Below are 16,011 nucleotides of genomic sequence, written 5' to 3' on the forward strand. Positions count from 1 at the left end.
GGATAAACAGCTGCTGGCAGCTTCAGAGGAGATCCTTTACAAACAGAAACAGAAGTCAGGGATCCCGATGATGACGTTGGTGGTGTTTTGACCTTCATCCAAACCAGTAGTCGTTGCACCTTCTTAATTAAAGCTACAGGAACAAATATTCATATATATAACTTTGTTGTGCGGCTGGCTTCTGCTCAGAGCTGTGTGAAGATGAGTGAAGATACTTCCACCCGACAGAGAAGAGTCTTTATTTTCTACGTCACTTCCATGCATGTCTATCTGCTGCTCTCCTACAGAGCATCATTACGTGTTGATGCCATTTGTTTGTTTATGAAAACACAGAATCAACTCAGGGAGGGTAGTTGGGATGTTATGACGTGCTGCTAGCGGCGCTGCTAGCATCTTTTTTTGAACACTAACCATGTCTCATGTCTCTTGCTGATGAACATTTTCCTGCAGCGCTTCTCTCCTTTTAATGTTCTCCCTCTCAGCTCCACGTTTTCAACTCATTATTTTGTTATAGTTATTTATTTATCATCTAAAGATTTTACAGCGATATGAAACAGAAAAAGCAGCACATCCTCACATGTGAAAAGTTACCCATTATTTTACCTGTGGTTGAAGGTTCGGGTAGGAAGGAAAGGAGTCTTTCATATTTCTGTAATCTTTTTAATAATCTCTCTGTTCTTTCTGCTCATGAAGATGATCCACATTATTATATATTATATTCATGACATCTGTGTGATTACAAACACCAGAGATCTACACATCTGGTCTGAGTCACACACCCAGAGCATCCAGGACATTCATCGCCGTGGAAACGGGCGATCCACCGCCTCATTAGCATTCAGACGGTCACACCAGGAGAGCAAATCTCACCTGTGAATGGAGCCAAAGCACACAGCCGCTAACTGATGTCAAGACAATATTACAGTTAATCTGCAGGATAATCCTCAGAAGGAGGCAGACGGAGAGGAAGGAAATGCTACAATACAGCAGGTTTCAGTCCGGTCAGACGGTGGGTTTCTGAAATGTCGAGGGGAGGCTGCGGGGGAAAGATAAGCAGCGATGGCCGCCGTCCTCTCCAAGACAAGAGGCTGCTGACTTCCCTTCATCAAGGACGGTCAGAGCACTGATGGCATGAGAGCGTGACGCCTGCAAACATACATGTGCGCTTTACCAGCGAAGACACAGGAAACAAACAGGACAGTGATGCATAAATGTGTTTTTATTAGGAGTAATTTCAGGTTCAGTCTTTGACGTGGACGGCAGGAGCCGGGTTACAACCACGAACCCTACAATGAATGACCTGAACCTGAACATAACGTCAGACTGAATGATAAAGTCTGATTATCCAGCTGGCAAACAAACAAACAAATGGCTTTACCGAAATGCTGAGCGGTTTCTGGAAACACATTACTGAAAAGTCATGTGAACAAAATGTGACATGATTTATTACTAATACTAACGGAGGACATTCCCACAGAAACAGGAAGAAAACCACGAGGGGGATGAAACACGAGCAAAGAGAGAATCAATCAGCCCGGCGGGCAGCTAATGTCACCACAGACATTTAACCAAACCTCCATCTGCATCCACGTCCACACAGGAACAGATCACAATGAATGAAACGACATGTCGACACACACACACACTCTCATGGCCGTCCCTGCTGGGCCCTGAGGCTGGAAAAGACCCACTACAGTTGTTTTTATTGAGATAATGGCCCTCGCCCAGTTAAAGGTGTCGCTGTGATTTATGGGGAACATTTTCCCAGCATGCCTCTGGATCCCCATCTCCCTCTCCAAAGAAGAATGACCATATGCACGCTGCAGATAACAGCAAATACATACTTCTGTTGTCCTCTGAGCTTTTATTTAACTGTATTTGCAGGAATCTCTTTGTTTAGTATCCAGATAAACTCCTGTCAGCTTCGTTCTTATTGGTTCGTTTTATTATTTTGTCGTCTTTGTTGTATTTCTAATAAGCAGCTACAGACTTTTAAGACAACACGACCCTGAAGACCTGCAGACTGAGCAGGTTACCGAGGCGACCATCAAGCATCAACGTTTGTATTTTATAATTTCTCATTTAATTTCTTCATATAAAAAGTAATTAAGTACATTTACTCAAGTACTGTACTTAACAAGTTTGAGGTACTTTACTTTAATATTTCTGTTTTCTGCAGCTGAATACTTCTACTACATTTCAGAGGGAAATATTTGATAGCTGTATAGCTGTATTTCTGAGGTACTGCTATTTAATGTGGCTTCAGAAGTACTTCGTCCACCTCTGAGGACAAAGAACATTATTCAGAATGAATTTGCTCTTTCATCTGGTTGATGTTTAAACAGACAGCAGTCTTATCTTTGCATTGTGTTAATGATCTTGGTAAACCTGCACTTTGTATAGATATACATCTCTAATATGCATCAATAGACACACAGGCACATTATTCTTCCCTGCGGGGCGCCTGAAACATTTATTCAAAAGACAGCCCAGAATAAATACATGAGGGGGCATGTTCATATTTAATGGATAAAGTTACAAAAAGTTAGATTCTCACAATATTTATTGCACAAACAACATCCTGATTTATCTATTCTCAGTCCTGAGGGTGGCGCTAGAGGAAAGATCATTACGATCCTCAGGGTTCGTCCTCAGGGGAGCAGAAAGACACATTTCTTGTGTAGCAGTGATTATTTCGACCTGACGGTGCTGCAAGAAGGAAGATCAGGGAGGAGTCGGCCACTGAAACGCTGTCAAAGACTTGTGGACAAGGAAGCAATTAACCACGCTGAGCAAGAGCAGACTAAACAAACTTTATCTGTGAATGTGTGAACAGTTTACTTTCCTTCTTCAAAGCCCAACTGAACCCGTGCTGACACGATGTAATACAAGCTGAAGCACAACAACAAGTTTAAGTACTGAGAGGTTTCTGTGTTCTCCAGTGGGCATGAAAGCACCGCGAAGAGCCTGAAACACACTCAGTAAAACACAGAACATCACCAGACCTTTCAGGCACTGAAGGTCAAAGGTCAACGACGATCAGATTCTCATCGACCCTCCTCTGATCAATATCTTTGACAGGCTTTTTCAATAATCACGTCACATATCTGTACAAATGAATGATGAATGAATCTATTGCTTGCTGATAAAAATAAAACTTTTGCAGATTGGATGAGGAATCTTCTTTTTGCACATGGCTAAATATAGCACATTAAGGATAATGGTTTGAGATTCAATTCAAGCTAATACTCATGCTGCATTCATGCCATGTTGTCAGAGTGGGAAGAAATCACCCCCAATGCTAACCTTGTAGTCACACCAGATAGAAGTGAAACCTAATTTTACCTTCTGACGTATTCGTGGAGGTTCATCCACAGGTGAAATGATCAGAACTGTAATTCTTTGTGCCCAGCGGGAGATGAGAGTTTGTCTGGTATCAACACGAAGCAGGAAAGTACTAATATGACTGTAACTTTGTAAAATATTCACTTCAGACGACTGAAGCAGTACAGAAACAGGACTGTGGATTCTGCAGTATGTGATCTCACGCTGTCCTTTAATGGCTTCTAAATAATATATAATATAATTATATAAGACATGATCGAATTAAACAGACGATACATACACACCTTTGCGTCAGCAGTTCAAATCAGAGCTTTTGACTGCTGTTCTAAGAATTATGTAGGCCAACATCCAGTGTGTCCTGGATCTTGTCTTTGAACAGTGGAGGGAAAGAAATGAAAAGAACAAAGCCTGGGAGGATTCCTGCTGGCTGGTCTCCCCCACACTGACACCCAACCTCACCCAGAGAGGAACTTCATCTGTCAGTCAGAAGTATCCTCACCCTCATGTTCCATTTTCCTCCCACATTGTTTGGTTGACGGCTCTCAGCACGCTGTCATGCTTTGTTTGGGGAAAGTTACTTCTCAGTTTATGTCAGATTTAACAATCGTGCTCAGACCTGCAGACTCATCAAGCTGCTAGAACGACACCAAGATAAATAAAATATGTAGGACGGCTGCCAAAAATGTTGGCGATGGGGACAGTGTAGTAGAAGAAGAAGTGTGACCCTTCCTTACATCTTCTTCTCCACCTTATGTCTCCCAGCAACAAGACAGAGAGTGCTTTGTCTTTTAACTTTCTGTCTACTTCGGTGGTGTCGTATTCAGATCTTTTATTCAAGTAAAAGAACCAACAACACAATGTAAAAGTAAAAGTAGAAGGACATCAGTATTACCAGCTTCATGTAGCAGGCCTAAAAGTACTTCAGTTCTGCAGTAAAATGTCTCCTGTGACTGATATCTGACTCTATCTGACATTATTAGACTGTTAATACTGAAACATCAATGTTAGAGCAGCATTTTACTGTTGGAGCTGCATATACAGTTATATACAGTTAGCTAGTTTTAACTGCTGTTAGCTAGTTTAACTGCTTTAAATACAGTTAGCTAGTTTAACTGCTTTATATACAGTTAGCTAGTTTAACTGCTGTTAGCTAGTTTAACTGCTTTAAATACAGTTAGCTAGTTTAACTGCTGTTAGCTAGTTTAACTGCTGTTAGCTAGTTTAACTGCTTTATATACAGTTAGCTAGTTTAACTACTTTATATACAGTTAGCTAGTTTAACTGCTGTTAGCTAGTTTAACTGCTTTAAATACAGTTAGCTAGTTTAACTGCTTTATATACAGTTAGCTAGTTTAACTGCTTTATCTACAGTTAGCTAGTTTTAACTGCTGTTAGCTAGTTTAACTGCTGTTAGCTAGTTTAACTGCTTTATATACAGTTAGCTAGTTTTAACTGCTGTTAGCTAGTTTAACTGCTGTTAGCTAGTTTAACTGCTTTATATACAGTTAGCTAGTTTAACTGCTTTATCTACAGTTAGCTAGTTTTAACTGCTGTTAGCTAGTTTAACTGCTGTTAGCTAGTTTAACTGCTTTATATACAGTTAGCTAGTTTTAACTGCTGTTAGCTAGTTTAACTGCTGTTAGCTAGTTTAACTGCTTTATCTACAGTTAGCTAGTTTAACTGCTTTATATACAGTTAGCTAGTTTAACTGCTTTATATAGAGTTAGCTAGTTTAACTGCTTTATATACAGTTAGCTAGTTTAACTGCTGTTAGCTAGTTTAACTGCTTTATATACAGTTAGCTAGTTTAACTGCTTTATATACAGTTAGCTAGTTTAACTACTTTATATACAGTTAGCTAGTTTAACTGCTTTATATACAGTTAGCTAGTTTAACTGCTTTATATACAGTTCACCAGTGGTTCACCAGATAAATCTGAGGGGTCATCAATGAATGAATCAGTTAATGTGAGTGGAAAGATGAAAACCTTTTGATCAGCATGCTGCATTGGCTTCTTTGACTTAGAGCAACTGAACACACAGAAGCACAAAGCATGAATGGGCCTTGAGGCTGATGAGTTGTATTTACTGCGTTTACTACTGTATAAAATACATTCGGATACACAAACTTTTCGACCTTGGTGGTTTATTTAGCACTTTTTGTGTTCCATGGTGGGATTTTCCTTTGAGGCTAGTATTTATTTGAAATATCAGCTCATCAGAGTCAACTTTAACAAAGGTCATTCTGCTGAGTAGAAGCATCCAAACCCACACAGACATTTCTTGCCAAATTTCGTCTGGTATTGTTTGCATCCTCGCTGAGGTGGAAAGTTTTGTGCACTTTGGAAGAAAGTCTTGATGAAAGGTGAAAGGGACAGATTGTCCCTCAGGGAAGAGATCTGTTTCTCCAGCTTCCTTCATCCAAACGGGCAACAAACACTGACGGAGAGCTGACACTGCAGCCTCTCTGTCTGTCTCTGTCTGCGTCTCCCTGTCGTATCACACTGTTGTTCTTTTCTCAACAGACGTCACTGAAACACACGTTTGTGTACCAGAGAGGAAGCGAAAGGACCTGAAATGAAGCTGAAATGTTGAGATTTTTGCATGTGCACACACAGTACGCAGGGCTGAGCAGGTCCACCGACTCTCGATTTCCTTCCTAAGTCTTGAAAAGACGCTTGTTGACTGTGACCTGGACATCATTCATGATTCACCACACACTATATAACAAATTAGGTAGTGTATCACATGGCAAAATAAAAACAAAACAATATCAGGCTTTTAACAATGCATAGTGGGATCATTTTAATCCAATTTTAAATTTAAAGTGTACTATGTAGTGAATGAGCCCGGATGGTGCTCTCTATAGCTAGCAAGCTAACTTGTAAAGGCTACCTCTGCCATTAAAGCACAAGTACGTCCAGTTGACCAACTTGGTTAAATGTCCACTGCTGCAACAGAAAGCAGCAGTTTGTGAAAACCTATATGATATTTTGACATAAATACAGATTCACGCAGACCTAAAACTGACTGAACTGACAGCGTGGCTCGTTCTGTTTGTGTGATTGAATATTGACAGTGATATTTTCAAGAAATGCAGTTATAAAGTGACCTATTATGAGTAATGAACCGCCCCTTATTTCTCCGAGAAAAGACGTCTTATAACTTGTGAATTTAATGTCTTTAATGGAAGTTTAAAAAAGCAGAGCCAGAGGTTGTGTGCAGACACTAAATATAATTCTGCATGTGGGCTGCGCAGCTCGTGGAACCTGCTTTTCTTGTGGGTTTCATGTTTGGACTGCTGCCCAGGTTGGTAAAACACGTCCAACGATTTGTCCTCCAAACACATGCGGCCGAGCCAAAGACGGGCCTGGACAAGACTGAAGAAGCCAAGTGAAACATGACACTACATTAACTGTATTTTCAGAGATCTTCTCTTGCCAGTGAGAGAAAGATGTATTTCCTGCCCTCTCTTCTTCTCTGCCACTTTTATTTGCCGCTAAGCTGTTTCAGAGAGAAGGACATCAAAGCTGAGCAGCGTCCTTCAGAGCCACAGTGACTCTAATCTGCCTCTTTACACTTCTTATACAACACTGTGGGGAAACCTCCAGCGGGATGCCTCCGGTCTGTCACCACAGCTGCCCCTCATTGTCTCTTTCCATACGGTCTCAAACATGTGTGACACGAGCACCAACTCACATGCAGCATTCAATCAGTTATTATATTATATTATAAACGATGACAGAGAAACCCCTCAACAGTCATGTGGCATCTTTCAGAGGTAATGAACATTTAAATTGGAGCATTTGATGACAAAGATAAGCCTGTAGGCGTCACGACACTAAGGAACTCTTCTCTCGTATTATCACCTCCACATGTCATCATTATAGCTCATATTTCTTACATAATTATGACATCTTGCCTTCAAGGTTCAGCTTTACTGCATTTATACAACACAGGATTACACAGTGAAACGCTGCTGTAGCCATGTATAAACAAATATAAGAAAGTAGCACTAAAGGAACAAATATAGTAAGATATACAGTTATATATATGAGTGTAATATGCAGGTTATAGTACAAGGTGCAGTACAGGTGGTGTGGGACTGAGCCATAACGTGTAACATGTAGCGCTGAGGTTTATTTACTGAGTGTTTTCTAATTATGAGATGCTAAGATATCCAGAAGCCGTGACCATGACTCAGGGATCCTGTAATCATCACATGCTATCTCATAATTACGAGATGCCAAAAAACAGATTTCATAATTACTCATATTTATAAAAACAAAATCTTAAAAGTACGACATATTTTTCAGCAGACACTGAATGAATTAAAGCACTTATGTATTTATATTTTATATATATATATCTTGATTATCCTGTTAGATTCTGCTGTTCGAGGAAGCTGAAGAGGAGGAAGAGGAAGAGGTTGTGTGTGTTTCACTTGTCAGCTTTAAACGAACTAAAGCCACCGCGTGCTTCATGTGTGAGATCAGGATCTCATAGACACTTTTCTTGTGATAACGAGACCACTACCACTTATCCAGGGGGGGTCGCTGTGGCAGCAGGCTAAGCTAGGCAGGTAGTCCAGATGTTGTATTTATCTATTTGATTCAAGCAGCCCCCTCAGGCCTTTCTTTGTTATTCGTCCTGGTGGTTTAGGGGTTAAAACACCGACCATGAACCTCCACGTCCCTGTTTGGCATCCGGTCTTTGTTACATGTCGCCCCCCCTTATTTTCTTGTCATCTCTCTATTGTATTCTGTCTAATAAAGGCATAAAATGGCCCCCAGAATAAACAAATAAAGCAGTGGGATTCAGTTTGTGTATTGATGTATGTCCTTACCCAGAAGACGTCCACTGGAAAGCTGCATCGCAGAGCGGAGACATCGTCCCTCAGCAGGGAGGTGGACTTTTTCTTCTTCTTAAACTTTTCTTCAGCTGCCTTTGAGTCTCTGAGCGGCTCACCTCTCAGCCGAAGCCTCTGGAGGATCCTCGTGTGGTGGAGGAGATTCGGAAGAGGTCTGCGGGTGACCCCCCCCCCCCCCCCCCCGATGCTGGAGACCTGTTCACCTGGTGGGTGGGTGAACTGCGCATCAATCAGCCCACGACAGGAAGCTGTAAGTTAGGTAACAGGCAGGAGGAGAGGCAGTGACGCAGCCGAGGAAACAATCTCAACCGAATATCTCACAGATGATTTCAGATAACGCCGTGTTTATTTACTCCTCCCACGTGTCCTTTAAAGTTATATGTGTTGGTTCTGTTCAATATTGGTTGTACGATAATGTTCGTTATAAATGTTCTGTTGCAGCAAGTTACGAGAATATTATCGTTCAACATTTTTAAAACATTCAAACCTCAAGTTCATTTAAACTCGTGCAACACATCATACGATCTGCGTCGTGAACAACATCTGCTGGTTAAGATCATGTGTGATGAATGAAAGCTCCAGAACTCCTAAATGGACCTTGAGTTGAGACTGTTCAGATGTTTCTGAGAGTCAGAAGGATTCAGCTGGTTGTGAACACATCACATCAGATTGTCACCTTTTAGTTGATACAGCTAACTTGTTAGCATGCAGTTGCTTATTTACACCTTCAGCAGATGTGTCCTGTAGCTCTTAATATCTGGCTCTTTAGTTGCTAAATGCTCCACTATGCGACGTTTGGGTTTTTCCTCTGAAAACAGAAACATCACGGGGCCGACGAGAGCGTCGGAGGCTGATGACTCACGAGGACGCCAGAAATTACTTCAGTGTTTTGGGAAAACAAACGCACCTCAGAGGAAATTTGCACAACATCCACATCTATGATTGGACTCGCTCGGCAGCCGTCACACATTCTTATTCATTTGATTGTAAAGAGGCAGAATGAGGGCGAGCGACAGGGCCACTTAATCTAAAGATGCATCACCCTGACCACAGCAGGTTAATGCACCTCCCGAGTAAGTGAAGTCCACAGCATCACCTTATTGATCAGGAACATTTAACATCAATCCTGCTGCGTCCTCGTCCTGCAGAGGCTCAGTAAAGCTCCTCCGCTCATCTCATCGGTGACAACACGTGACGCCGCAGTGAACGATTGCCGACCGTGATGGATCGCATGTCCGAGTCCTGACATGGAAGCGCAGCAGCGTGTGCTGTATGTTCCTCTGTGAAGGACGGCGGGCGGGACGGCCTTCGAAGGTCAAACGACAGATGATTTATGAGTCATGGAGGGACTTTCCCTCTCGCTGGTCTGACGGCTCCGTGAAATATGTCTCTGTGAGGACGTCAGGCATCAGAGGACGATTCACACTGATGCTGGTGCTTTAACATAATCACCGTTTTCACAGTTCAGACTTTCTGAGTAATCATTTCACAAAAGTTAGAAAAAGCCACTTGAAAAAACTTTGACAACACTTCCTGCTGTTCTGAACATGTTTAGTCTTTTCTTCTCACCACTGAAACACATGCTGCTCAGTTATCTGGCGGCCATCTTTGGTTGGGTCAAACAAACGCATTAAAAGCACATGTATGCTGATAATGCAGTATTAGCAGCTCTGTGACGCTGTTCTGTAAGCTAAAAGCTAACAGCAGCATGCTAACATATTTAGCAAGTATAATGTTTATCATGTTCACCCTCTTGGTTTAGCGTGTTAGCATGCTAACATTAGCTAATCAGCAGTAAACACAGTCCAGCTGAGGCTGATGAACGTCATCAGTATAAAGTATTGGACACATGAACATGTTGACCTGAAGGTGGCGCTGATGAAGAGTCAGAGGATCACCAGAGTTACTACAGTTCATCCTGAGGGGACCATGAAGGTCTGAACCACATCATATGATGAAGATATTTGTCTCTGGACAAAAGTGGTGGAAAGACGGACCAAAGACGAACTTTTCAGAACATTGTTTTGTTTGACGCCCCCCAACATACAACTGTAACTGTCGGTGCTGTCAGGTAAACCCTGATTGGTCCAGTGTGTCTGCTGTCAGTCATGATCAGCTGATCTCACACAGACCATCTCCTGACCTGATATAACTACAGCAGTTTCCAGTCAGAGCTTTTAATTGTAATCAGATTATTTTTTATTAATAAAATCTGATAATAATAACGAGGCCGAAGTATCTCTGATTAACGAGAGGGTACACTCCGTTTAGACCTCAGATTTCACTCTGAGCTCTGCGGTTAAAAATAACCTCATGTTTAATCCATCAGAGCACAGAAATCAATCAAAAGTCATTTGAGAAACAAAACAGGAGTGCAGGTGGATTCTAATTAAATCAGCCGGTTTGATAAGGCAAGAAATCACTGTGATTAAAGAGAGAAAACAAGACTGATGAGACCCTGATTACACACCGTCGCCCCCCGTCAGACCATCGATCCTCTTTGTGTAACGCTGACCGTCTGTCCGCTCGGTGCTCAGGCGGTCTCACGCAGGATGGAAATGCCACGCAGGGATCACGGAGGCCGAGCCAGGCCTGGAGGCCCCCTTTGGTGTGCCGCCTCCTGGCCCACGCGCCCCCCCCCCCCCCCCCCCCCCCCCCCGGGCCATCCTCAACCCCTGCCATGCAGCCTGACAGATGGCCGGCTTCCCACAACAACACGCACGGCTGCAGCAAAATGTCAAACGTCCCGCAGCCTTTATCAGAGCTTCATAGACGGAGCAGACCGGAGTCCCGAGGCACTCTGCTTTTTAGGTTGACACTCAAGCAGGAAGCAAGAAAGAAGAAGAGTTTACAGCCGACAGCAGCTCAGCAGGTTACTGTGCAGAGAATGAGAACATAGTGTGTCATATTACTGATGCAACGTGGGTCAATTATCCTGAAAGCAGTATATTTTTACCTCATTGAAATGTGATATTGATGTCCAGAATCCCTAAAGGACGGTGACCTCTTAACACTTTGGCTGGTTTCAGCAGCGTCGCTGACATGAATCAGTGTATAATCACAGTCCCTGCAGGGTGGACGGGGGTTCCTTTATGCCCACATCTCCAGTTCCTTCAGTGACTCACACAGATGCGGTGTTGTGCTCTTTGACAGATGTTTCCCCAGTTGGTAACAGCCGACCAATCAGAGCTCTGCAGGCAGGATTAAGACATCATCAACTTCCTAAAGAGCTGACTAGCTACCTCGCTACATCCATGACAAATACTGACAGACGATGACAAAGATGTTGAAGAGATGTTTGCTTCTGTACAGGTTGTAAAGAACAGTTACCTGCTCTAAAGCTTCTCTGTCGACTGAAGATGACGCCGACCGGATACGTCAGACACAAAACTAATGAAACGCCCCTCTCAAAGAGGAATAACATGAACAATGTGAGCACAAAGACCTCCCAGAGGCTCTTCTGGTTACCCCTCAGGAACCCAGATGTGCTTTAAAGATGATCATTGTGGGTCTTAAAATCCACTCTGGATGTGAAACCACGGCAGAGACACGTTCTCCTCTTAGATCTCGTTAGTTCAGGTTAACGTTTAGGGTTTGTTAAACCTGCTTTCTGCACCACTCTGGAACAACATATGCAACCACAGTCTGCTGATGCTTTCTGACATCCTTCATCCACAGATAGTGTGTAGGGGGAACAGAGAATCTCCCTCTCAAGTATTAAACACTGAGACAGCTGAGCCAGAAACCCGACAGTCGTACAAAGAGTCAGAATGGTTGTATTTCTGTATTTCAAACCATCAGACATCCACATTCAAATCCAGAACAGATCCTTCAACACACATCCACGAGTTCTCCAAGTTGACAGCATTGTGCTGCGACTACAGCCGCCTACCAGGAACACGACAGGACAAAGTGTCACAAAAGTGTCTCGGTCCTCAGAGGATGAATCCCACTGACTTTTCATTAACGCCACCACGAGGTTGATGTTGGTGGTTTTGAGTGAAATATCTCAACAACTATTGGATGGATCGTTCCTCTCAGGATGAATTTAAATGGTTTGGTGATCGTCTGACTTTTCATCCAGCGTCGTCTTCAGGTCAAACGTTTAGTCAGCTTGTTGGGAAGCAGTGATTTACAAAGTTTCCCTCCATTTCAAGTAACACTGACACACACACCCTGTTGGGTAATGGAGCTTCAACAGGCGTTGTAAAGATAAAGAGCATGCTGCTGTTTATCAGAAGACACCCGAGAGACAAAAGAAGCAAACAGTGAAACGCTGATGACTTTTCATTCATTAATTCCTGCAGGGGGAGAAGATTTGTCATAAAATGTTGTTTTGCAAAAACATCAGCGTGTGAAGGTCTAGAATTTAAACTGGTCCTCAGAAGGATATAAAGTCTCACACACAAACACACCGTAGTGGGAGATTATGCACACGAAGCCTCCGGAGAGGTGGACTGTAGCTGAGCTGAGAGGCTTATAACTGAGACCAGGAAACACACACACGGTCGCGTTTTCATCACTTCAGAGGACATTTACAGGAGTTTTACATTCATTTAACCCCCCTCCCCCCTCAGCCCTGCACGGAGCTGGAGGCTCCTTAAAACACCTGCAGGACTCATGGTAAAATGTCCTCAATGAGAGGGACCTGAGGATGATGGCAGAGCGCAGTCAGCTCCATGAGACGGAGGTAAGGGGGCCCACTGACTCCCCAGCTGGACGAAGAAGAAGAGTTAGCGGAGCTACGAAGATTTGTTGCAGCTAACGAGGAGCAGCTTCAGGCCGAAGAGGTTTCAGCTGGTGGAGACGGTCTCCAAACACCTGCAGCAGGACAACTGACGGCTCAGAGAGAGACCAGGTGGACAGACGAATGAGCTTTAAGAAGAAGGAGACGGAGAAATAAGATGACAGCCGTCCAGAAATATTTTCACACAGATAAAAAGTCATCTAACAGAGTGTTGTTTATTCTGATATTCTGAACTGGTACTACAGGGACCGAACATAAATAAGATGTGTCTAAATATATGATGCCCTGTTTACCTTTGTGTCTGAGCAGATTAACGGTCGCTGATTAATTGATAAGTTGACGCAGCGAATTGACAAGCAACTTTTGGTAACACTTCATTTTACGAGCTGGCAACGATTCCAATAATTTCCTGGGATGTTTCCTGTAAATAATGAAGTAATTTGCTTCTAATTATAGGTCAAATAGAAATGTCCTTGAAATAATGGCTATAGATCTTTTTCCTAATGAGGCACTAAATACAGCGAAAACCAAATCATTCACCATTTTTAAAAGGTTAGAGGTCAGAACAGTGTGACCTACCCCTCTGACTACATAACACACACACACACACACATATATATATGTATATATATATATATATATGTTACACATACACATATTGTGAAGTTGACTCCCCACATGGAAAATGCATCCACATCATTTCCATTTTAATATTTTAAATCCTCAGACACGTTTCTATGACAGCAGACAGGAAAAGTCACATTTATAAGAGCCAATCACTTTCAGCTGAATTGGAGAATTAGAGCCACGTATTCATACGAAGAATTCTTCCATCTCTAAAACCTGAGCACAGCGATCGAGCTGCAGTCGTCCTTCACACAGCAGACAGACAAGAGAGGAAGTAATAATACTGTCAAATCTGTGCAGGAAAACATCAAAGAACTACATTTTGTACTTCAATGAGACACCGTATTTGCATATTTGCACACTGGAGTCGCTTATTAATGTCTATTAATAACGAGCCATCTGATGCTGCTGCTGGAGTCAGTGTGTCGGAGGAGGGGAACTTATTGATTAGAGGCAGCTGTGGATGAAACATCTGTAAGTGAGATCGCCAGTTATCTACACATCTGCTGCTGAGGAGCAACAGTAATTCCTGTACTACTTTTTGGATTCTTGAAGTTAGCTGGCTAACATTTTCTTCTTCTGGTGTTTTTTGTTACCAAACCTTTGGACTGGAGATCTGATTAGCAGGAAAACCAAGACGGGATGGAAGGACGCAAATCCATAAATGTGGTTAGGTGTAAACAAAAGTGTATTAAAGCGGCTATAATACATATATATAACGACCTGAGTATAGACAGGCTTCCATCCAAATGTCCAGGGTTTCAACAGAAACAGCTGGTGGAGTCGCTGCCATCAAACCACCACAGAAGAAGAAGAGGACACGACGAGATGACGTCATTAAAAGAGCTCCAGTCGAAGCTCAGACGATGGAGAACCAGGTGGAGAACATGATGGAGAACCAGGTGGAGAACATGATGGAGAACCAGGTGGAGAACATGATGGAGAACCAGGTGGAGAACATGATGGAGAACCAGGTGGAGGTGGAGATGATGGAAACATGACATCTGTGCTGTGATGAAGGCCACAGCCTCCTCATCGCTCCACAGGTCAGTCACAGCTTCATGCTCGACATGTTTGTTTCTGTTTGGTTTCCACTTGGAAATGTGACGATGTGTCAACGTGTTCGTGACAACAGCGTCAGCAGCGTCAGCAGCAGCGCTGAGTGAGGCGACTCTTCTTCTCCTGCTGGCTTTGGGATTTGACCCCGTCTGACCTTTTGCTGCCGCACAGTCAGCGAAACTTCATCCAGGTGTTTTGCAAGTAAAAAGCTTGTGGAGTCTCTTGAGTATTAGCATTAAGTCTGTCACGCATAAGCCTTGAGTTTTCTTAAATTTTCACCCCAGCTCTCACTTCAAAGAGAGCTCATCATCACATGCAGTGAAACATAATCCTCCCACACAAACAGCTGTCTGTCAAGCCTGCAGTCCACATTCACCCTCAGCGCAGGACTCAACCTCTCTGATATAAACTCTGGATCACAAACCTTTTAGCAGCTCGCTCGGCTCTCTTCCACCAGGAAGTGTAACCTGAGATCTGGAAGCGTCTCCTGTCCATTCTGCCTTTAGACTTCGTCTAAAGTTTCACGTCTTGGATCTATTTCAGCTGTCCGACCTGAGACCCGCTGATGTCACACAGTACGGACCTTTTTGTTTTGGATGCTGAAACGAAGATATGTTCCATATTTTACCTGTTGCACAACATTGTCATGAGAAATGTTAAAAATATAATTTGCTCATAAATGATTATATGAGATGATTGTTTGTTTGTGCATATAATACATGTTTCTCTATCACTCCCTCCAGGCTCTGTACAAGTGCATTTAGCTTGTATTATGTTATAATGGATATAATATACATATTTTTAACGTAATGTTTATTTACTTGATTCCATGTCTGTTACCTGCTTACTGCTGTAGGAAAGAGACCTTGTGGAGATCAATACAGTTTCTTATTTCCACTGCTTTTAAAGTTATGATCCTACATATGTTAATGAAATCAAACAACACATTTGATGCTATTCATGTTTGGAAACAGTCATTCGATGTGTTTCCATTCAGTTATTTTCGCTCTATATAATAGTTTTTATTGGCCCAAAACGTCAGTGGTCCTGAAACTAAACCTGCCTCCTGAGTTCAGCCTGAAGGTTCATTTTTAGGCTCACCTAATTACACCTAATTTGAACTTACCTAATTGACAGGAAGTAAACTGCAGGGTGTGTCTGGCCTGCTGTTGTTTACACAGGAAGAGGACGCTCTCAGAGCAGCGGCCACTTGCCTGCTTGTTTAAGGAAATAACACTGGAGCCATGTTTGCCCTCGGAGCTCGCCTGCTTATTTATGCTCATTATGTTTTTTCCATCCCGGTCTGAGGGCGGCTGCAGTGCTGCTGTCTTCCTGCCAAATGTGCGCCCTAGTTGCAGTTGGCA

This window comes from Enoplosus armatus, chromosome 22 (assembly GCF_043641665.1).
Source record: "Enoplosus armatus isolate fEnoArm2 chromosome 22, fEnoArm2.hap1, whole genome shotgun sequence".
In the NCBI taxonomy this organism is placed as follows: Eukaryota; Metazoa; Chordata; class Actinopteri; order Centrarchiformes; family Enoplosidae; genus Enoplosus; species Enoplosus armatus.